Genomic DNA, 23,430 nt, shown 5'->3' with positions numbered 1-23,430 from the left:
CAAGCGTCGGGCAATTAATCCACTGAGCCACCCAGGAAACCCTGAAGGCTCCACTTTAGATAACTAGTAGAGTTGGTTGGTACACAGAAGGCCCCACTTTAGGTAACTAGTAAAGATAACTGGCACACAGGTAGTGTCACTTTAGATAACTACCTGTGACCTCACCACAAGCTCCTCCTTCTATAAAAGCGGTGGCTTGAAGTCTGGACTGGGTAGGAAGCATGCTGGAGAATAGCTGTGTAACTGTGGATTGTCTGTCTTCCCAATCTCCCAGTCAGTAAGTTACCCTGAAAAAAACTTGGTTGTAAGTGGTATGGAGTGGCTTGCTTCCTCTGTCAGTCTTAAAGAGCTTTCTCAGTCTGGAAGATAAATTACTGACCCTCTTTTGCCTTCTAACACTTATGTAAGCTACGAAGCCATAACAGCTGTAACTGAACTAATGTGAGTTCACTCCTTGGCAAGTTATAGATAGTAACTACTCTAGGTGGAATTGTCACACACAAAAACTTTATTTGCAGCAAATAAGGAGATAACGGGGAATAACTTCCAAAGCCATGACTCCTTGAACGAGGGTAAATGTGTTCCTTTTATTTAGGGTTAGGATGAATATTTAGACAAGGGGAGCCTTGTCATTGTATGTAGAGGTGGGCATAAGGTGGTGCATGCACCTTAAGGAAACATGCCTATAGTACAGTGTATGTTATGGTAATGAAGCTTGTGCTCCTCTTTGGGCAGGGATTTTAGGATTACAATGAGGTAAAGGTAACTATTGGTCACTCCCTGGTCCATTTGCATAGGCCTGAGCTGGAATTTGAACTCAAAGTGGTCTGGGCTGCCAGAGCTTTTCATCAGGACAATCCTCATTGCTTGAGGGGTAGTTTGGGTTTTCATCACAGGATGATATGACTGTTGAGAGTTTTGCCTGAATTAAGAGATAAGCTGGAGGGACGAGTTTAAGGAAAAATGTGGGACAAAGGTCAGTGGGCAGAAGCAGGTTGATAGTAAAGTTCAAGTCTTGGGGTCTAACTGGTGACGAAATTACTTCAGTCTAATGGCCTCCTTGTTAACTTCATGTAGCACTTGTTACAGACGCTGAGGTAGATTTTATTCAGGACTATCTTGATAGGTACTATCATGGGGTTTTGCAGTAGGAAGAGAGTTTGGCTCAGCTCTGGATACAACCAGGAAAAATGGGGTTTTATAGACAAGAAAAAGGATGGGATGAGGGGGGTCTGTAGATTGAAAATTACTAACAGGATAATTCACCCCTAAACTAACCTAACAGGATTCTTACTGAAGGCAGGCTAGGGTGATAAGATAGTCACATGGGGGTTGACAGGGAATGAAGAATTTGATCAGATTCAGAGAGTGATTAGAGATCAAGAGTGGGGGATTCTGCCTGAACTGACTTTACAGGATTCTTCCTAGAATTAGGCAATTCAAAAACAGACAAATAAGTCTAAAGTCAGGAGGTATAGTTGAACAGAGGGTTCAGAGAAGCCTCACTAGAGTTCTGTCAGGGAAGGAATTTTTGTCTCACCCCCCCTTTTTCCCCCTCCCCCTCATCCTTCTCCTCCTCCTCCTTCTCTCCTCCCCCTCTTCCTCCCCCTCCCCCCTCCTTCTCCTCCTTCTCCTCCTTCTCCTCCTTGATTATCACCAGAAAGTAAATATATTAGGCAACTCTTTCTCATTTAGACTGTACTGCCAACTCAGCATTTCAGATTTTATCAAACTTCTTATTAAATATAACTTATATCTATCATTATTATCAGTCTAAGAGAATTGAGGCTAATACTTTGTGATTTCTGCAGACCTCTGTCATTATCTGGTGTTTTCTGAAGCCTAAAGCTCTCCTTTTATAATATATCTGATGGTTGTGTGTGAGGGAAGCAGGAGAGTTTTCAGGTAAAGGTGTCTCTGTTATTAGGTGTTAGAAGAGGGGCTAAGGAACCTCATAAATTCTTCAATAGAAAGCTGCAGGCTGAGTCCCTGCTGCCTTTGTTTGAAATTTAAAACTATTCCCCAGGTATGTGTGAGCATTGCTCTCTGTTCACAACCCCTCCCCCATAACATGGTGATCTCTCCAATCCATTATCTGTTTGCTTTTGATAGAAGTGTGTGTGTGTGTGTGTGTGTGTGTGTGTGTGTGTGTGTTATTACTTTGATTTTGCTTCTGCTCTGTTTGTTCTGATTTCTTTGGTTACTGCCTGCTTTTCTTTTACCTTTATCTTCTCTTTATTTTATCTATTTTATTCCAGCTGCTGCGTGTTTTGTTGTATTATTTCTCTTATGAAAGTCTGTTACAGTTTACTAAAGGCAAGCAATGTTTTGCTTTACCTTAACTAAGAATAAACTGCATATATTTTATTAAGAAATATTATGCTTTATGAAGGAACTCTATTGGAGATAGAGTTGCATGAGATTTTCACAAGAGTCTTTGTTATCTTGCTCTTCTATTGCTTGTAATACTGTGTTACTTTTGTTTCTAATGCTACATTAATTTGTTTTTCATCCTATGCTTTTATTTGTTTATTTTTGTTGAAATTATCTGGATTCTTTTTCGGGGGGAGAGGAAGTGCTAGTGGCTTAAGGCTTGTTTGACCAGAGAGTCATCCGGAGGCAATATTAGAAAAAGCTTGGCACTGAAATTTTTGCTTTTAGGTTTCCATTCACTTGGGAGCTCTCCTCTCTCTAAAAGTAGAGGTGAGATTATTATAAGGAGCCCCTCCACTGTGTCTTCTATAGGAGTAGTACCCTTTCAGTATTTCTTAGTTCCCTTTGTAGATGCAAATTATCAGTTCAAATCATCTAAGCAAAGAAAAAAAGACCTCTTCAAGTCTAATCTGAGAAGAAAATCTCCTTGGGAGTGAAGTCCCAGATCAGAGAACAAAGGAAGAATAGACCAGAGGCTTATTTACCTTTCATTGCTTCGGGGATTCAGAGGCCAGCAAGCATACAGATGCAAAAGGAAGCTTAGGGCCAGACATTCTTTTTCGACTCTTTCTTTCTTTTGTGAGGTGCAATAGGCAGACCTGCCCTGAGGCAAGGGAGCTAAGGAGTTTCTAAACCTGGGCTGAGGGCAATGAGATGCTAGTACTGCAAAGGCTTTTGTTACTGATTAAGGTCAAGGGGATGGTAAAATATAGAATGCAGAGAGGAATCTCATGGGAACGCAGTCTACGAAAGTGGGGTTTGGGAAAATGACAGCAGTTTTCCCTCCTGGGAGGATTAACAGGGTGGAGAGATCTTTTCCTTAGGATTTCTGACTAATGAAACTTGGAGAGGATTCGGAGAGGATCTGTCCCCCACATCCCACCTCCTCTTGAGAGTCTTGGGCTATATTGAGAGGAGGGTGTTGTTTATAAGACAAAAGAGCTCTGTAGTGATGCCCAGGACTTAAAAAGATGTCCTTCCTAAAGGCAGGTGATGAGGCTCATCTTCTGTAATGACTGAGATACTTGTGTTCCTTTAAGTCAGATTGAGAAATAGAAAACAATATCCCTGAAAAGTCGCCAGGAGAAAAATGAGCATGTGTGATTAGATCATCTTTACATTTACTTTAAAGGGGTGAAGGAGTTCGGGACAGGTCTTCCCAAAATATGCCACTTTGTGAAAGGTTATTTTGAAACAAAAACAATAAAAACCCAGCAGATTCAGGAAAAGCTCTTTACCTCTCCCTTATATGCCTAAATTTACATTGGAAAGCAGGGTCTCTACTAGTAAGAGAGCTATTACCAGGTGTTCTTTTTTACCTAAGAAACTTATCTGTGTAACAGGGTAATTGTTGTTTCTAAACATCTCATCTCCTTCCTATTAATGGATCGTCCTCCCCTTTGTATCCCCAGACCCCTACACCTTTTCATAAACTTTATTTTGCCTGCCTTTTGAATCTTTCATGTGTAGGTGGATTACCCATAATAGGTAATTAAGATTTTGTTTGATTTTTTTCCTGTGAATCTGTCTCAGGTCAATTTAATTTTTAAAACAGCCAGAAGAACCTTGAAAGGTCGGAGGAAAATTTTTCCTCCCCAACACTAATATGTTGTGTCGTAGTTAGTTTTATTCTTTTCTTAGGAATGATTGCTTAACATCTGAAGATCCCTAACTGAGAAAACACATTCTGGGTGGCAGGTGTTTGAAATTTTCAAAAGCCACATTTCAGAGGGGTTATGTTAAGGCTTCTGCCATTTTCATCTTATATCTCAGGGACTTTGTTAATTAGCATAATGAATTTAGAAAGGATTTCTCAATGGTGAAATGAGTTTCAATTTATGTGGATTGGGAAAAAAATGTTTTATGGATAATCTTGCCCTTGTATGAAAGAGGTTAAAAAAATTAATTAAGCCAGACAGTTTATATACCTTGGATTGTCTCTCCCTGCTTGAGACACTATAATGTGTTCAAGCTATAATGGGAGGACTTTTGGCTCTGACTTGAGAATTAACTCAGGCCTGCCCCAAAGCTGGAACATTGTACTTCCTGCCTCTAATGCCTGTAGAGTGCAGTTGGAGCGTTTTAAGGCCAGAAAGTTAAGACTTCATCAGGCTCACTGAAGTGGTTATAGGACTGTTTGTGGTCCTGATTATTAAATATTTATTCATGTGTCAGAATGAGATCTGAGATTGCTTTCATTATAACATACTGTCTGGAAGTGAGGACTCTGTATTTGTCACCTGCCTGTAATTATTAGAAGCCATGTGTGTCTATCAAAAAGCAACTAATCACTGTACATGACCAAACTGGCTTCGGCATTTGCTATGCTGTGAATAATAAATTCCTTTTATTGTGACCTAGAGTCTCATAGTTTCTATCAGCATCCATGAAAAGGTAAAAGTTATAACTTCTCAACTTGTAAGTAGGATAAGATCTTAGATTCTTTACAATTACTGATAGTCAATACAACCCAATTTAGGGTTACAGAGGTGAAACAGCACTGCAGCTCCTTTGTTATATAGCTCATGGTGGTTGGCCACAAATGCGTGCAAGTAACCAGATGAATATCTATTACATTTGCATTTGTTTTAAAGATAATTTCTTCATTCTCAGATTATTCATTCATAGCACCAACTAGAATTTAAATATATGAATCAGATTCTTGGAATCTGGTAGAATTAGGAGATAAAGAACAAAATCCAGAGAAGATCTAATAAAATAATAATTATAATGACCGTCAAGGGGAGGGGTTCAGTGGCTGGCATAAGAATTGACATAAGACAGAGTGACAGGAGAAAAAAAACTTAAGTACATATGTATGCATAAGAGCCACACAAAGATATGAGACTTCAAAAGTGACCAGAAGGTTGATACTTTTATACCATCCTTAGCTAAGGAAAGGGATAAGAGTTTGGGGCTGGAAGTTCATAGGAAGGTGAAAGAAGGGAATGTCTGGTAAACAAAGTTTACCCTGTCATATAGTTCAGTCTCTCAGGTGAAAAAAAGTATTTCTGGCAGAAGCTCTTTTTCTGGTGCAAGTTCTCTTTCAAATGGAAGTTTCCTCTATTAATGTAGATTACCCCCACAAATGGGAAAAATGTATATATTTGGGGTAATTAACGGGGAGGTAACAGCTTTTTCTGAGTCATGCTGAATTTTGATTGCCTTTAGCTCAAAAATAATCCACTTGCCAAAGTGGCATATTTTGAGGTGGCATCTTCTGAACCCCTTCAACAGTAATAATAGCTTTACCCTTATTGCAAAATTAAGTCTACCTCTCAGTGTATACAAAAATACATTCTCCATGTGTTGAAGAAACAGACATCAACAATTTAAAAAAATCATACAAGAGACTGGTAGTATTTTAATAATCTTGGGGGCAGGGACGCCTTCTAAAAGGTGATACAAAACCTAGAATGAAAAAGGAAAAAAACCCGCAAGATTGAGAGACTTAATTAGATAAAAGCAAAACACTGAGGTATGACAAAAGATATCAGGGAAAATGTTAAAAAGCATCAATCTGGCAGAAAATAGTTGCAATGTGTAAAAAATATTGAAAAATAATTAATTACTTGTAATTGCACTAATTAAATGATGACAGAGATGATGGTTCTTAATCACTTGGAGGGCGTGTCTATCTGCCATCTATTTCAATATCAATTTTTCCTCACTTAATGGCATAATTTGAATATATTTCCATATTATTAAGTATGCTTCTAGAACATAATTGTTAACAGCCCAGCAGAATTCCACTGTGCTGTGTGACATATAGAAGTTGCAGCTACTGCAACAGCATTGCTCTGGAGGAGACTAAGTCGAACACCTTCTTTTTTTCTTTATTTTTTTAATGTATGTTTATTTTTGAGAGAAAGAGTGCAAGCAGGGGAGGGGCAGAGAGAGAAGAAGACACAGAATCTGAAGCAAGCTCCAGGCTCTGAGCTGTCAGCACAGAGCCCAACACTGGGCTTGAACTCATGAACCGCGAGATCATGACCTGAACTGAAGTCGATGCTTAACCAATTGAGCCACTCAGCGCCCCTGAACTCTTTCATCAGGGACGCTCCTCCATCCTTCTGCCAGTCAGTGACACACACAACCTCCTTTAGGTAAATGCTGGACATACATTTATAAAGTGGGGCCAAATTTTAGCCTGCATGGTGTCCCAGTGTCTCATGTTCTAGTACTGCCTATCTCTCATGGTTCAGATTCATCAAAACCGTTCTTTTTCTTCCTTTTAAGCAGAAGGTGAAAAAACATGCTATAGCATGAAACCAGTAAATGTGTGAAAACTCCATGACTATTTTTTTCCAATTATAAGCAGCTTTCTCAATAAATACAGATATCATCCCTCTTGTCAATAGATATTTTCATAAAATAACAGGAAACTGAGTTTCACATATAATCAAATATAATAGCTCCTTTCTTCTGATACTGCAAATAATACTTTAATTCAGAGAGATCTCAGGTAAGAATCCTTTTAAGAGTATTTATGTATTTTTATTTATAGATTTTGAAAATGTTTTTTTTCTATTACAGCAAACATGGTACAATTTGTCTAGTGAGAATGAATTACAATCTCGTTTGGGAAGTTGAAATGAGTTTTTTCGAAATATTAAAAGCTTTACATTTGACATGTTATGTTCATGTAGCAAGTTAAATAAAAACAGTGAGATTGCTTTAATGAAATTAGACTGTATTCTAAAGTACAATATTTTAATGTTTTTATGTTTATGATACAGTAATAAATTCTCCTGATTAAAGTAAACTCTCCTGATTAAAAGGTAGAAAATGCATAAATGTGGAAAAAAGAGAAAAAATCCATTCAAAATCTCACAACTGTTAATATTTACTGTATTTCTTACAAGTCATTTTCTAAGCAGAGATCCCTCTCCTTTATCCTTCATGAATATTATTACGTATACAATGCAAATTCATTTTTCATGTGACATAACATAATACATTTTTAACTGAACCTTAATTCTATGAGAAGGATCTTTCATCCAGATAATGCACATTTGAGATACAACCCCTCTACCTAACAGCCAGAAAGAACACCATGCTGAAATAGATGTGTCCATAAGTGAGTCTCTATTCTGTACAGAACCTTTTTGGAATTTAGGGAAGATACTTGGATAACATTACCCATTTCAACTCTCTTCCCATTGGGAAAGAGAATGGCTTTTGGCAGCTCAGCTAGTGATATATTGCCAACCACCAGAGGCAATGCCTGACAATTAACTTAGAAAATCTCATTGCTTTTAACTGACAGAAAAGGAAAGGGATAGTTTCCAATTTATAAATATTTGGTTTATTATTACATGGTAGACAGTTAACACATTTTCTGAAAAGATACTATTTATGTCAAATGTATGCTTCCAGTAGGTTGGCAAACAGACATCTTCTGCCTACAGATCAGTGATAGTTATAACAGATATCCCTTAGGTACAGGCAGCTCTGAGGGTCATTGTACCTACAACCATTTCAAGCATTGAACTGGGCGTTTACATTTGTTCTTAACCTTGGTCCGGAGAGGAGACACTCACTCCATTATGCATTTCCTTTCAATGAAGTCTAGCCTCCCTAAAGAAAGCCTGCTGTGGAAGGCGTGGTCTTCTCAAACATCACTTGCAAAGACTGTTTTATGTAGAGGAAATAAGTAATGCACAGAAAATAAAATTAATGCAACTGACCCAAGGTATTTTATCTATCTCTGACAGGAATTCCCATCCTAGAAGTAGAAACCCTGACTGTATAAAGAATGAAAAGCACACAGTACAACCATTTCAAAGCAAAACCCCCAGTGTGCACAAAACACTGCTTTGGATAAAAGATGGCAGCTGCAGAGCTGGAATGGTGGCTGGTTGCCATGGTTACCAAGGCTCTGATTCAGCCACCATATGCCACCTGGTGTTCTCAGCCTGAAAAAGCAGGTCTGTAGTGTCCTAGATTGGAGATGGAGCTATGAGGGCCATAGTTCTTGAGAGAAACAGTACTGGCCTGGTGTTTGTGTTATTTTACCCATTGACAGAAGGTTAGAGGGCCACAGAATTAACATTTAAGGCAGGGGTTCGGTTGGGGAAAACACACACACACCCTTAAAAAAACATCATTGTCTCATGGAAACACTGCTATCTGTTCATTCATTCTCAAAGATCAATCTTTGTCCTCTTTTCAGAGCAAATTTGCTACCCAAATCTGCTAGGTCATACACTATTGCAATAGCAACAAACTCAAAATGTTGGGTACAATGATTGCCAAATATTAGATCATACCAATTCTCGGGGATCCAGAATTTTGAATACCCTTATCTCCTTCTAAATGTGCTGTATGGCAAAGAATAGCTGTTTGACTTTATTTTAATGTTGAATTGTGTCCAAATGTTATTTATATGGGACATGTAATTGTATATACTCATTATTTTATATACTATATTTTGGTATATAAATTACAATACATTAATTATTACATAAAAATATGTAATTTTTATATTCCACAGTGGAAGATAGAGATTCTGGGCACTTGTCTTGGGATTCCTTGAGGATATTCACAGCCATTAGGTTGCTGTTATGCAACAGTAAGAAAATAATACAGTGTACTATACAATGACAATATATTCAGCTCTTAGTGTAAGTTTTGGGGATTTCATGTTTGATTTTTGTATTTGTGATAAAGACACCAAATAGATTTAGATTTTGCTAGTGATTCAACTTTGAAATAAATATTTCAGGTTACCTTTCATAACAATTTTGAGAGTATTAAAGTGATTACTGATTTCACATGAACAATTTGAGCATTCAAAATTATATGTTATTTTGCTGTCATTTTTACCTTTGCCGAGGAAGGAATTATCAATAAACAAGGTGGTTAAAACATAAGAAAAAATAACTTATATCCTGTATTATGTCAAGATTATTAATACTCTGTAATTAAAAACAAAAGAAATTTGATCCAGGGATTGCTATAACATTTAGTATCTTTTAAAATTTTGGTGTTCATCTAAACTGCCTCACTGTTTTAATTAATTGACTTTATAATAAGTAAATATTATAAATTTGAATTGGTAAACTCCATTATGTCAGTTGAAAATAGCTTTTATTTCTCTTAAAAATTGGTTTTCCAAATACAATTTTTTCCCCAAAATGGAATGTCTCTAAGGACAAGTCTGAAAAATCACTAGAATTGATCATGTCAGGGCCACAGTCAGAAACTTTCTTGAGGAGAATTAATTCAGTCTCAGTAGACAAACCAGTTGAGGGAACTTCAGGGAATTTGGCTTCTATTCTGGTCCAGATAGAAGTACCAGTCATTCTAATCCCCACAAGAAAGGCCATTAGTAGTCACTCCCCTTTTCCTCCCAAATCTCCCAACCGTAGGCAACCACTAACCTATTTTCTGTTTTTATGGATTTGTCTATTTGGTACATTTCCTATAAATGAAATTACATAATAAATGGTCTTTAGTGCCTAGATTATTCACACAGTTTCCCATGTCCATGTTCTAACATGAATCAATACTTCCTTCTTTTTATGGTTGTATAATATTCCATTGTGTGGATAGACTGCATTTGTTATCCAGTCATCGGTTGATGGATACTTAGGTTGTGTAATGGTCAATTGTGTGAGGTTTCTCTGTGGAAGAAAAATTCTGCCTGTTATGGCAGCCTTAGTTCCTAGCCTGTCCTTCCTTACAGTCTCCCCAATGGTTTTGTATTTTCCCAGCCAGCCCCATCACTGAGTAAGCCCATTGCTTGCCACAAATCTCTTCATAAACATACATTTATATGTACTGGTTGTTTCTCTGGTGGAATTGTGACTTATACAGATTTTACTCCACTTTTTGGCTATTATAATGGTTTCTATGAGTTTTTCTGTGGACACATGTTTTCATTTCTCTTGTGTATACAACTAGGAAGAGAATTCTGGGTCATATAGTAAGTCTATGTTTGACATTTTTGTTTATTTTTTTAGAAGTCTTAGTAGATTTTATTGATTAATTGATTTTTAATTTATATCCAAGTTGGTTAGCATATAGTGCAATAATGATTACAAGAGTAGATTCCAGTGATTCATCCCCTATGTATAACACCCAGTGCTCATCTCAACAAGTGTCTTCCTTAATGCCCCTTACCCATTTAGCCCATCCCCCCACAGCCCCTCCAGCGACCCTCAATTTGTTCTTGGTATTTAAGAGTCTCTTATGTTTTGTCCCCCTCCCTGTTTTTATATTCTTTTTCTTCCCTTCCCTTATGTTCATCTGTTTTGTACCTTAAATTCCACATATGAGCAAAGTCATATTATATTTGTCTTTCTCTGACTGACATTTCACTTAGCATAATACCCTCTAGTTCTATCCACGTTGTTGCAAATGTCAAGATTTCATTCTTTTTGATTGCTGAGTAATACTCCATTGTATATTTATACCTTATCTTTATACATTCATCTGTCGATGGACATTTGGGCTCTTTCCATATTTGGCTATAGTTAATAGAGCTGCCGTAAATATTGGAATGCATGTACCCCTTCGAATCAGCATTTTTGTATCCATTGGATAAATGCCTAGTTGTACAGCTGTTCAATTGTAGGGTAGTTCTATTTTTAATTTTTTGAGGTAACTCCATACTGTTTTCTGGAGTGGCTGCACCAGTTTGCATTCCCACCAACAGTGCAAAAGGGTTCCCCTTTTTCCACATCCTCACTAACATCTGTTGTTTCCTTAGTTGTTAACCATTCTGACAGGTGTGAGGTGATATGTCATTGTGGTTTTGATTTGTATTTTTCTGATGATGAATGATGTTGATGGTGTAAGAAAGTGTTCCAGTTTCATTCTTCTGCATGTCGCTGTCTAGTTTTCCCAGCACCATTTTCTGAAGAGATTGTCTTTTTTTCCATTGGATACTCTTTCCAGCTTTGTCAAAGATTAGTTGGCCATACATTTGTAGGTCTACTTCTGGGTTCTCTCTTCTGTTCCATTAGTCTGAGTGTCTGTTTTTGTGTCAGTACTATACTGTCTTGATGATTACAGCTTTATAGTAGAGGCTAAAGTCTGGGATTGTGATGCCTCCAGGTTTGGTTTTCTTTTTCAATATTACTTTGGCTATTTGGGGCCTTTTCTGGTTCCATACAAATTTTATGATTGTTTTTTCTAGCTCTGTGAAGAATGCTGGTGTTGTTTTCATAGGGATTGCATTGCATGTGTAGATTGCTTTGGGTAGTATATACATTTGAGCATGGAATGTCTTTCCATTTCTTTGTGTCTTCTTCAATTTATTTTGTGCGTTGTCTATAGTTTTCAGTGTACGGATCTTTAAAAAAATTTTTTTTAGTATATTTATTTTTGAGACAGAGAGAGACAGAGCACGAGCAGGGGAGGGGCAGAGAGAGAGGGAGACATAGAATCTGAAGCAGGCTCCAGGCTCTGAGCTGTCAGCACAGAGCCCAGTGTGGGGCTTGAACTTGCAAATTGTGAGATCATGACCTGAGGTGAAGTTGGCAGCTTAGCTGACTGACCCACCCAGGCACTCCCAGTGTACATATCTTTTACCTCTTTGGCTAGGTTTATTCCTAGGTATCTTATAGTTTTTGGTGCAATTATAAATGGGATCACTTCCTTGATTTCTCTTTCTTCTGCTTCATTATCAGTGTACAGAAATGCAACCGTTTTCTACAAGTTGATTTTATATCCTGCAAGTTTGCTGGATTCATGTATCAGTTCTAGCAGTTTTTTTGTGGTATCTTTTGGGTTTTCCATGTAGAGTATCACGTCATCTGCAAAGAGTGGAAGTTCTTTACCAATTCATGTACGTTTTATTTCTTTTTATTGTCTGATTGCTGAGGCTAAGACTTCCAGTACTGTGTTGGACAACCGTGGTCAGAGTGGACATCCCTGTCATGTTCCTCACCTTAGCAGGAAAGCTCTCAGTTTTTCCCCATTGAGGATGATGTTAGCTGTGGGTCTTTCATATATGGCCTTCGTGATGTTGAAGGATGTTCCTTCTATCCTACTTTCTTGAGGGCTTTAACAAGCATTCTGCAAATGCTTTGTCAAATGCTTTTCCTGCATTGATTCAGAGAATCATATGGTTCTTATCCTTTCTTTTATTAATGTTATGTATCATGTTGATTGATTTCTGAATATTGAACCAGCCCTACAGCCTAGGAATGAATCTCACTTGATCATGGTGAATAATTTTTTTTAATATACTGTTGAATTTGATTTGCTAGTATCTTAATGAGAATTTTTGCATCAAAGTTAATCAGGGATATTGGCCTGTAATTCTCCTTTTTAGTGGGGTCTTTGTCTAGTTTGGGAATCAAGGTAATTCTGGCTTTATAGAATGAGTTTAGAAGTTTTCCTTCCATTTCTAGTTTTTGGAACAGTTTGAGGAGAATAGGTATTAACTCTTATTTAAATGTTTGGTAGTATTCCCCTGGGAAGCCATCTGGCCCAGGACTCTTTTTTTGTTGGGAGATTTTGATAACTTATTGAATTTATTTGCTGGCTATGGGCTTGTTCAAATTTTCTATTTCTTCCTGTTTCAGTTTTTGGTAGTGTGTGGGTTTCTAGGAATTTGTCCATTTCTTCCAGATCGCCCAGTTTATTGGCATATAATTTTTCATAATATTCTTATAATTGTTTGTATTTCTGTGGTGTTGGTTGTGATCTCTCCTCTTTCTTTTGTGATTTTATCTATTTGGGTCCTTTCTCTTTTTGATAAGTCTGGCTTGGGGTTTATCGATTTTGTTTGTTCTTTCAAAAAAACCAGCTTTTAGTTTCATTGATCTGTTCTACTGGTGTTTTTGTTTGTTTGTTTCTGTATCATTTATTTCTGCTCTAATCTTTATTATTTCACTTCTCCTGGCTTTAGGCTTTATTTACTGCTCCTTTTCTAGTTCCTTTAGTTGTAAGTTTAGGTTGTGTAGTTGGGACCTTTCTGGCTTCTTGAGATAGGCCTGAATTGCAATATACTTACCTCTCAAGACTGCCTTTGTAGCATCCCAGAGACTTTGGACTGTTGTGTTTTCATTTTCATTTGCTTCCATGTAGTTTTTTATTTCTACCTTAATTTCCTGGCTAACCCATTCATTCTTTAGTAGGATGTTCTTTAACCTCCATATATTCGAGGGTTTTCCAAATTTTTTCTTGTGACTGAATGCAAGTTTCATAGTGTTGTGATCTGAAAATATGCATGGTATGATCTCAATATTTTTGTACCTGTTGAGGGCTGATTTGTGACTCAGTATGTGATCTATTTTGGAGAATGTTCCATGTGCATTTGAGCAGAATGTGTATTGTACTGCTTTAGGGTGAAATGTTCTGAATATATCTATTAAGTCCATCTGGTCCAGTGTGTCATTCAAAGCCGTTGTTTCCTTGTTGATTTTCTGCTTAGATGATCTGTCCATTGCTACAAGTGAGGTATTAAAGTCTTTTATTATGTTATTATTATTAAAGAGTTTCTTTATGTTTGTGATTAGTTGGTTTATGTATTTGGGTGTCCCAAGTTGGAGGCATAAGTATTTATAATTATTAGATCTTGGTGGATAGACCCCTTAATTATGATATAATGTCCTTACTCATCTCTTGTTACAGTCTTTGTTTTAAAATCTAATTTGTCCGTTGGAAAAAAAAAATAAAATAAAATCTAATTTGTCTGATATAAAAATGACTACTCCAGCTTTCTTTTGACCTCCTTTGGCATGACAGATGGTTCTTCATACCCTCACTTTCAATCTGCAGGTGACTCTAGGTCTAAAATGAGTCTCTTGGAGGCAGCATATAGATGGATCTATTTTTTTTAATCCATTCTGAAATCCAGTGTCTTTTGATTGGAGTACTTAGTCCATTTATATTCAAAGTGATTATTGAAAGATAAGAATTTAGAGCCATTGTGTTACCTGTAGATTTGGTGTTTCTGGTGATATTATCTGGTCCTTGGTAGTCTTTGTTGCTTTGGTCTTCTTCTTTTTTTTTTTTCTTTCCCCTCCATTCAGAGTCCCCTTAAAATCTCTTGTAGAGATGGTTTAGTGGTCATGAACTCCTTTAGTTTTTGTTTGTCTGGAAAAGCCTTTATCTCTCCTTCTATTCTGAATGACAGCCTTGCTGGATAAAGGATTCTTGGCTGCATTTTTTTCCTATTCAACACTTTGAATATTTCCTGCCACCCCCTTCTGGCCTGCTAAGTTTCAGTGGACAGGTCAGGTACTAACCTTATGTGTCTACCCTTGTAGGTTATGGACCTTTTGTCCCTAGCTGCTTTCAGAATTCTCTCTTTATATTTTGCAAGTTACAGTATGACATATTGTGGTGTTGGCCTGTTTTTTGTTGATTTTTGAAGGGAGTTCTCTGTGCCTCTTGGACTTGTATGCCTTTTTCCTTCCCCAGATTAGGGAAATTCTTAGCTATAATTTGTTCAAATAACCCTTCTGCCCCTTTTCCAGCTCTTCTTCTAGGACTCCTATGATATGGATTATTTCGTTTTATGGACTCAGTCACTTCTCTAAGTTTCCCCTTATGATCTAGTAATTTCCTTTCCCTCTTTTTTTCTGCTTCATTATTTTCCATAATTTTACCTTCTATTTCACCTATTCTCTCCTCTGCTTCTTTCATCCTCATAGTCACTCTATCCGGTTTGTTTTGCATCTCAGCTATAGCATTTTAAAATTCATCCTGACTGGTTCTTAGGTTTTTGATCTTTGCAGCAAGGGTTTCTCTTGTGTTTTCTATGCTTTTTTCAAGCCCAGCTATTAGTCTTATGACTGTTATTCTAAATTTTTGTTCAGATATATTGCTTATATCTGTTTTGAGAAGGCCCTGCCTGTGATTTCTCCTTGACCTTTCTTTTGGGGAGAATTCCTTCATCTTGTCATTTTGGCTAAATTTATGTCTTTTGTGTGTTTTAAAAGCTTATTATGTTTCCTACACCTGAGACTACTGCTATATTAAAATGGGGTCATACATGGTCCAGTGTCTGGCACTTCAGGAAGTGTTTTTGGTGTATACTGTGTTCACTCTGCTGTTGCATTTTAGCTGCTCTTTCCCACTGGTCAGTTCTCTGCAGAGTTCCTCCCTGCTTGCAGTGATGGAGTGTTTGGACCTTTAACCAGATGTGCTTGGATTTGTTTGTTGAAGTAACCCTGGGGGAAAAAAGCGGGGGCAGGGGAGGAAACTGATCCCAAAAAAGGAAAAGGAAAGAGAACAAAACAACCAGAGAATAATATATGTATGTATATGTATATGTATACACACACACACACACACACACACACACACACACACACATGCTCTGATTCCAAAGAAAAAGAAAAGAAGAAAAAGAAAAAAAAAAAAAGAAGAAAGAAAAGAAAAAAGAATAAAAAATCCTGATAAAAAAAGAGAGAGAGAGAGTTTGAGAGAAAAGAAACAAAAGAGAACAAAAAAGAAACTATGAGTCTGATTCAAAAAGAAGAAAAGAGAGGGCACTAGGTGGCTGTGTTGGTTAAGCATCCAACTCTTGGTTTTGGCTCAGGTTATGATCTCACAGTTTGTGAGTTCGAGCCCTGCACTGTCAGTGCACAGACTGCTTGGGATTTTCTCTCTCTGCCCTTCCCCTGCTTGTGCTCTATCTTTCTCAAAATAAATAAGCATTAAAAAAAAGAAAGAAAAAAGAAGAAGGAAGAAAAAGAGAAAAAAAACAGCTGTTTGTTGGTACATGGGGTTGCTGGCTGTGCTGATCCGGAGGAGAGGCCAGCTGCATTGGCTCAGAGTCAGTCCTGCCCCAGTAAATAAGCAGTTGTCTGGCACGGAGGGGCAGGGTTTGGTGTAAGAGGGTCTTGCCTCCATGGGGGGGCCACTGTGTTGTTCTTCGAAGTCCCACAGTGTTGGTGTTGGGGGGAAATGGCACCGCCCCAATCTCTTGTCCCCAGACAATGAATCTCAACCCCGTTGTTCAGGCAGCCCTTACAGAATAGTGAAGGCAGTCAGCTCACCTTGTGCCACAACTCTCCTGCATTTTTTCTTTGGTGTGCAGCTGGTACTCAAAGCCTAAACTCTTACAGGACTTGGCATGACATGGATCCACTCTTCTCCTCTGGAGTACAGCCTCTTCACCCTGCTGATGCAAGGCCTTTCATTGGCATTTGCAGAGTCTTTTATCCTTGGGGAGGCAATAAGCCCTCTTCCAAAAGTGTTCCAGGAAGGGGACTGTTTTCTCCCAGTGCACCCTGGAGATCTCTATACCATGCTATGCACTCCATGGCCGGCTCCCTCCCCGACAGGAGCATGTGCCACAACTCTGCTCTGGAGAAGTCATCCATTTCCAAAACCTCCAGAGTTTGAGCTCCAAAAGATGCTGGCAAAAAAGAACTGGGACACTCAGTACTTCTCACACTGCAATCTGTGGTCCAGAGAGGTTTTTCTCTTGTGCTAACTTGATGCTGCACTTTCAAAACTCTCTCTCTTTCTCTCCCTTTTGTCCTCCCACAGAAAGGGTTCCCTCCCCTCCATAGCACCACATATTTTTCCCCTCTCTCAGTTTACTTCCACACACCTTGTACCTGCCAAGCTATCTCCCTCCAACCGTGGAAGTCCTTCTGCTACTTTGCAGATCAATTTCCTGGGTGTTCCAAGTAATCTGACATCAATACAGCCATGTTTGAGGGATAAGGAAAGCCCAGGGTCCCCCTACTTCTCCCCCATCTTAACTTCTCCCTTCTACAAAATTTTAATTATCACTAGCAGTGTATGAGGGTTCTAATTTCTCCACATCCTCATCAACCCTTGTTATTTTTGATCTTTTGGAGGATAGCCCTTTTAGTGGGTATAAAGGGATATGCCATGGTTTTGATTTGCATTTCCCTGATGACTATTGATGTAGAGAATCTTTTCATGAACTTACTGGCAATTTGTATATCTTTTTTGGAGAAATGTTTATTCAGATAATTTACCCATTACAAATTGGAATATTTGTCTTTTTTATTACTGAGCTGTGATAGTTCTTTCCATATTCTAAATATAAGCCCCTTATCAGATATGATTTGCAAAGTTTTCCTCCCATTCTGTGGGTTATCTTTTCACTTTCTTGATGGTGTCATTTGAAGCACAATAGTTTTTAATTCTGATGACGTCCAACTTATTGATCTTTTATTGCTTGTGCTTTAGGTTTCATATATAAAAAACCACTGCCTCTCCTCATGGGCTGTCCTGTGGATTTTGGACCTGTACAGCCAGTCCCCACAATCCAAGCCAACCTCTTAATACAAGGTAATGAAGATTTATGCCTGTGTTTTTTTACTATGTGTTTAATAGACTTTGCTCTTACATTTAGGTCTTTGATCCAATTTGAATTAATTTTTGTGGATGGTGTGAGGTAGGGGTCCAGATTCATTCTTCTGCATGTGAATATTCAATTGTCTTAGCACTGTATTGAAAACACATTTTCCAGCATTGAATTGTCTTGACATCTTGTAGAAAATCAATTGGCCATTGATATGTAGGTTTCTTTCTCAATTCCCAATTCTATCCCATTGATTTGCTTGCCTATCTTTATGCCAGTATTACACTCGTCTTGATTATTGTAGCTTTGCTGTAAGTTTTGAAATCAGGAATTATGAGCCCTCTAACTTTGTTCTTCTTTTCCAAGATTATTTTTGCTGTTCTTTGTCCTTTGCATTTCCATATGAATTTTAAAGTCAGCTTGTTAATTTCAAAGAAACTACCATAAGATTTCTTAACGGATATTTACTGAGTCTCCATGCATTTGAACTTTCCTGAGTCTGTTTAACACCTCTGGGAATGTATTTTGAGAGCAAAACATGAATAATATAGATAAACTGACAGTTTTTGCCTTACATGGCTCTGAAATGAACAAATTTCATTAACCACAGTTGAGCTAGCACCAGCACCCCTAACAACATGGCCCAAATTTCAGTTACCACAATATACTAACTGTGAATGGTTGCATAAAATACAAACTTCATTGCTAGTTCTTCAGCCCACAAAGAACTATATAGATAACAGATGAGCATCATAATCAGTAACTGATCATTATCAGTCAGTCAGTGATGGGTCATTGTGCGTGTGTTTTCTCATCACACACAGCCAGAAAAGCATGTCATCGTATTGCCTCCTTGCTTCCCAGTGATAAACCCATGCAACATTTTACAAAATTGGAAAATTAAAATAGGGAGCTGGCCAACAAATATGAGTGTAGAAAATAAACAAACAACCAAGCAAAGAGTGATAACATGAAGTTTGAATCATACATAAATGGAGATATAGAAGAGATCACCGACCATGGGAATGTTGCCACCGTCACCATACAAGAGCTTCTAGACATTCAGCTGGAGGTTCTTAGTGAAGGCAAATTTATTGACATAAATCTGGAAAGTGGTTGTAAGGAAAAGGCTGAAGATATCCCAGAAGTGGCATTAGCAAATATATTCCCATTGAAGGAACTCTGAGAGATACCTCATGATGTTGAAACCACAAAGAATAGAATGTTGGGATCTGATACAAACTGGAAAAGGAATATGACAATTTTACAAAGTATAGAAAAGATGTTTGCTTTGTATAAGTTAGGTGTGAAAACTGTTGGTTAATAAGTTAGGTAAGACCTGTTCAAACTACCCTTGATAAGTTTTTCACAAAGAAATGAAACACTTTAATTCTAAAAGTTTCTAAAATCTTAAATTATAGTGTAGTAAGCAAATATTAGTTTTTTACCTTTCATTGTACATTTATAATCAAGAGTAAGATAATTTTCAGTGTCTTGACAAAAATTACAAACATCACGGTCAGTTGTAATTTTTTTGTTGGTTATTAGGATTGCTATGCAGTTTCAGCTTTCATGGTCTATTTTCTAAAGTTCCACATGCAAAGGGAGGATTGTTTATAATTGATATAATGTTGTTTACTGGTATGAATTTTTTATCTTACTGAAAATAATTTAAAATTACCATTGCTTTTCTACATTAAACCAACCTTCTCTTTTGTGCCTGGCTGATAGAAGTTGCTTAATTTTACATATAGATAAATATTTTTTCCCCTGAATACCTTATATTATTATGTTTATATTTGTTTATATTTCCTTCTGGATATAACATTTACTTTATTGGTAAAATAAATGCTTTAAAATTTCCAGTTTTTAAACAATTTTGTGTGTTCTGCTCACTTGTGTACAATTTAGAAATAGTTTGACTCTGAATTCTTTTTTTCTGCTCACTCTGAAAGAAAAGCAATTACCTATCACCTTCTGATAATTGAAAATTCAAGATATTCAAAGATTTAAAAATACTGTTATGTATAAAAAGATAATTTAGAATGATGTCTAGATATAAAGCAGTCAAAAATCAATGACTTTTCTTTATAATAATATCCTGGTTAGAAATGGAAATTAAGAAAAAATTTACAGTCACAACACATCCATAAATTACTCAAGAATAAATTAAGCAAGAAAGGTGAGACACGTATCTGAGAAAAACTACACAGTTTCATGAAGGACAAAAAACAAGAGGTGATCACAGAGATATACCATGTTTCTTGATGGAAAAATTTCATATAATAAAACTGCTGATGTTTGTCCTCTATAAATAATATATATATTTCATGCAATCCCAAACAGAATAATGACCAAGAAATTGTTGAAAAAGAATAATAGTGAGGGGGGACCTAACATACTAAAATACATTGTGAGGCAACAGTAATTAGTAGATTTGCTGTAGGAATAAACAAATAGGTCAGAGGAATACAGAGGAACCCAGAAACAGACTCATGTACATATGGAAGTTAAATATATGATAAATGAGGCATTTAAAATCAGGGAGGAAGGGGGACACCTGGCTGGCTCAGTTGGTTAAGCATCTGACTTCGGCTCAGGTCACGATCTCACAGGTCATCAGTTCGAGCCCCACATCTGGTTCTGTGCTGACAGCTTAGAGCCTGGAGCCTGCTTCAGATTCTCTCTCTCTCTCTCTCTCTCTCTCTCTCTGTTCCTCACCTGCCAGCACTGTCTCTCTCTCTCTCTCTCTCAAAAATAAACATTAAAAAAATAATAAAATAAAATGAGGGAGGAATGGATGGCTCCTTGGATAAATGACATTGAGACAACTGGATCCCCATTTAAAAAAATAATAATTGTATTACATAGCAAGTACAAAAATATTGAGATGAAATAAAGATCTAAATGTAAAAACAAAAGATCCAACTAGAAATGATTAAAAAATAGAGGTAATTTCATAATCTTAGGATAGGATAAAAAAGTCAGAATATCGAAAGGAAAATACTGATAGTCTTGACTGTATAACATTTTATTATATATATTATTACTTTTTAAATTTTTTTAAGAGAGAGGACATGAGAAGGGGAGAGGGGCAGGGGCAAAGAGAGAGAGAGAGAGAGAGAGAGAGAGAGAGAGAGAGAGAATCTTAACTAGTCATGTCTCTAGCTAGTTTGTATGGCCAAGTTGTATAATCTTAAGTTCTTCACTTTCCTTCTCCTTTCTGTGGTATACATAACATGAAATTCATCATTTTAACCATTTTTTCTATGTGCCATTCAGTGGCATTAAGTAAAGTCTCATTGTTGTGCAACCATGGCCACTATCCATCTCCAAAACTTCTTCATCTTTCCACACTGAACTCCATACCCATTAAGCATGAACTCCCCAGTCCCCAGCTCCTCTCCAGCCCCTGGCAGCCACCAGTCTGCTTTCTGTTTCTGTGAATTTGACTACTCTGGGAACCTTCTATAAGTGGGACCATATAGTATTTGTCTTTTGTGACTGGCTTATTTTACTTCGCATAATGTCCTCAAGGTTCATCCAAGCTGTAGTTCTTCTGTACTGGTTAGTCTATAGAGGTGTATGTTGGTGTCCCTTTTGGATATGTGGCTGGCACCTGCTGTGTATGATTAACTACAAAAATAAGAAAGATAATAATACTCACATCAAGATATCTAAGGTGCCTTTTTCCTCTTAGAGCTTTGGGGACAATGTAGACTTTTCAGTCTAACATGAGTGCTTTGCATACATTTGTAAAAACTTTAGCTGTAAATAAGTTTTCATTATTATTGATTATTGAAGGTATTTCTGGGCAGGAAAACAAAATCCATTAAGTTTTTGTATCAGCCTGTAGTTCATTTGGCAGGAGACAACTTCAATTCAACCAGAATATTTATTTATAAATGATGATTAAAATGTATATCAAAACTTGAAAAAATAAAATTTATTTGTGAATGTTCAAATGGTTCTTTAGATAGGTTTCAGTTCTTGCTTCCAGCTTCAGTTTTTTAGGGGGTTATAAAAATTATGAACAAGGCAAGATTCTGTCAGTAATTGAATAAGGTTTTTCTTCCCTTCCAGAATCTAGATTAAATAATTGTCATTCTATTGATTATGAAGTTTTAATCCCTGTTTGGTACAAGCTAGTAAGAGTCAAAACATTTTATTCACCAGTTTTAAGATTAATAATGAGTTTTTTTAGGGATTGTGGATTCTCTTCAATAATTTTGTTGGACTTCACAGAGAAGTTGGGAAAATCCTTTATTTTCATAGCATCACAACTTCATCTATAACTTTGAAGGCACAATATATGTTATTAAGTATAGATGTTAATTCTTAAACCTCTGGTAATGTGGCATGCTTGGGTATCAGATAACTATCTGAAGGGAAGTGTTTATGAATAGTGAAAGAGGTTTAGCATCGTTAGAAATTGTCAGAGATTGAGGGTTGCTGTAATATCTGTTGTGAAAGGAAAAGACCTATTTTGGATCTGGTTTCCAAGAGAGGGCTTTTGAGATCTTCATCTATAACAACCAACTTTTGTATCCTTCCAGCAGAGAAGATTAAAAAGCATCTAGTTATCTCTTTCCATGAGTACTAATTATCTGTCATCCTATCAAATTTAACTTGGCCAAAATAGACATCATTATCACTTAAAGGCGTTTCATCCTTTAATCTGCTAATTGATGACCATTCTATAGTTTTTGTAAAGAGAGAAGGGCAAATTCAAATGATGTTTAGTGACCAATGTGTTGAACTTTATCTTAAATTTTAAAAAGTTCAACTGGGTACATTTTAAAGGTTTTATTGGCTTTATTCAACTAGTCATGAATCAGGCAGCATCCAACCTAGCAGATGGAAAGAAGCTCAAGTAGCTGCACAACATAAAAAACTTTTATAGGCAGAAGAAAATGGGAACCGGGAAGTTGTCTGAGGCAAAAAAAAGGGGATTGATTGTAGAAAGGTTACTTTCCTTCAAGGCAAGGCAGGGGTCTATGGGGCAGATTACCTAACTAGGGCTAATCACGTGATTCCTGATTGACAGGTTTAAGATTTAATTTCTGAGAGAACTGGAACTGTAATTAAGTCTTGGGTCAGTGAGGTGAGGCTTGGCATCAGGGACTCCACTTTGGGCCTGTTGTCTTGTTTTTAACATTTACCCAGAAATTTTCTGGGTATTCAAAGATAATTCAATAATTGATTTAATATTAAAGTGTTACAAGTAAGGATTTGAATATTACAATTTATGCTGACATATTAAGTCTGGATGACTTATAGCATTGTAAGGATGCCTCTTGTAAAGAACTACCTATTATAATTTAATTTAGTTTGACAAATAATTTCAATATTTTATAATCTTATATGAATTAGCTTGTTTGACCGTTACAATCAGTAGAGGAAATTTAGAAAACCCAAATTCATTGGCTTTTTTTTTTATTAGAAAATAAATCCAAGAAAATATGCTCAATAACTTTATACTGGTAAAATCAGAGAAAAGATAAGTATTTCTGAGCCAAAAGTATTAAGCCAGTCTAATTTATCCAAGGAATCATCTTGATTATTATAGGAAACTTTTCCCTGTTAAATTAATATTTAATATCCCTATTAATATTAAAATTAAGTTGTTTAAAAATAATTTTTGCTTTTGACATGTTTCCAAGTCACCAACTAGTTAGCTGTGAAACTCACAGTTAAACTTTTTTAAAAACATTTTTCTGCTACCACTTTATGAAAACATTTGTTTC

General features: G+C 36.8%; 1 protein-coding gene across 2 annotated transcripts in view; it reads left to right on the top strand.

Annotated features, from left to right (window-relative positions):
* CREB3L2 (cAMP responsive element binding protein 3 like 2) overlaps positions 1-23,430 on the top strand; it is a 425,600-nt gene that overhangs the window by 181,881 nt on the left and 220,289 nt on the right. For both annotated transcript variants that reach the window (XM_042973220.1, XM_042973216.1), the window contains exon 4: positions 17,569-17,670. The gene's annotated coding sequence lies outside the window, so the exon portion shown is untranslated. The remainder of the gene's footprint in view (positions 1-17,568; positions 17,671-23,430) is intronic.

This window comes from Panthera tigris, chromosome A2, assembly GCF_018350195.1.
Source record: "Panthera tigris isolate Pti1 chromosome A2, P.tigris_Pti1_mat1.1, whole genome shotgun sequence".
Taxonomy (NCBI): Eukaryota; Metazoa; Chordata; class Mammalia; order Carnivora; family Felidae; genus Panthera; species Panthera tigris.
This window is presented reverse-complemented; position numbering and strand designations above follow the sequence as displayed.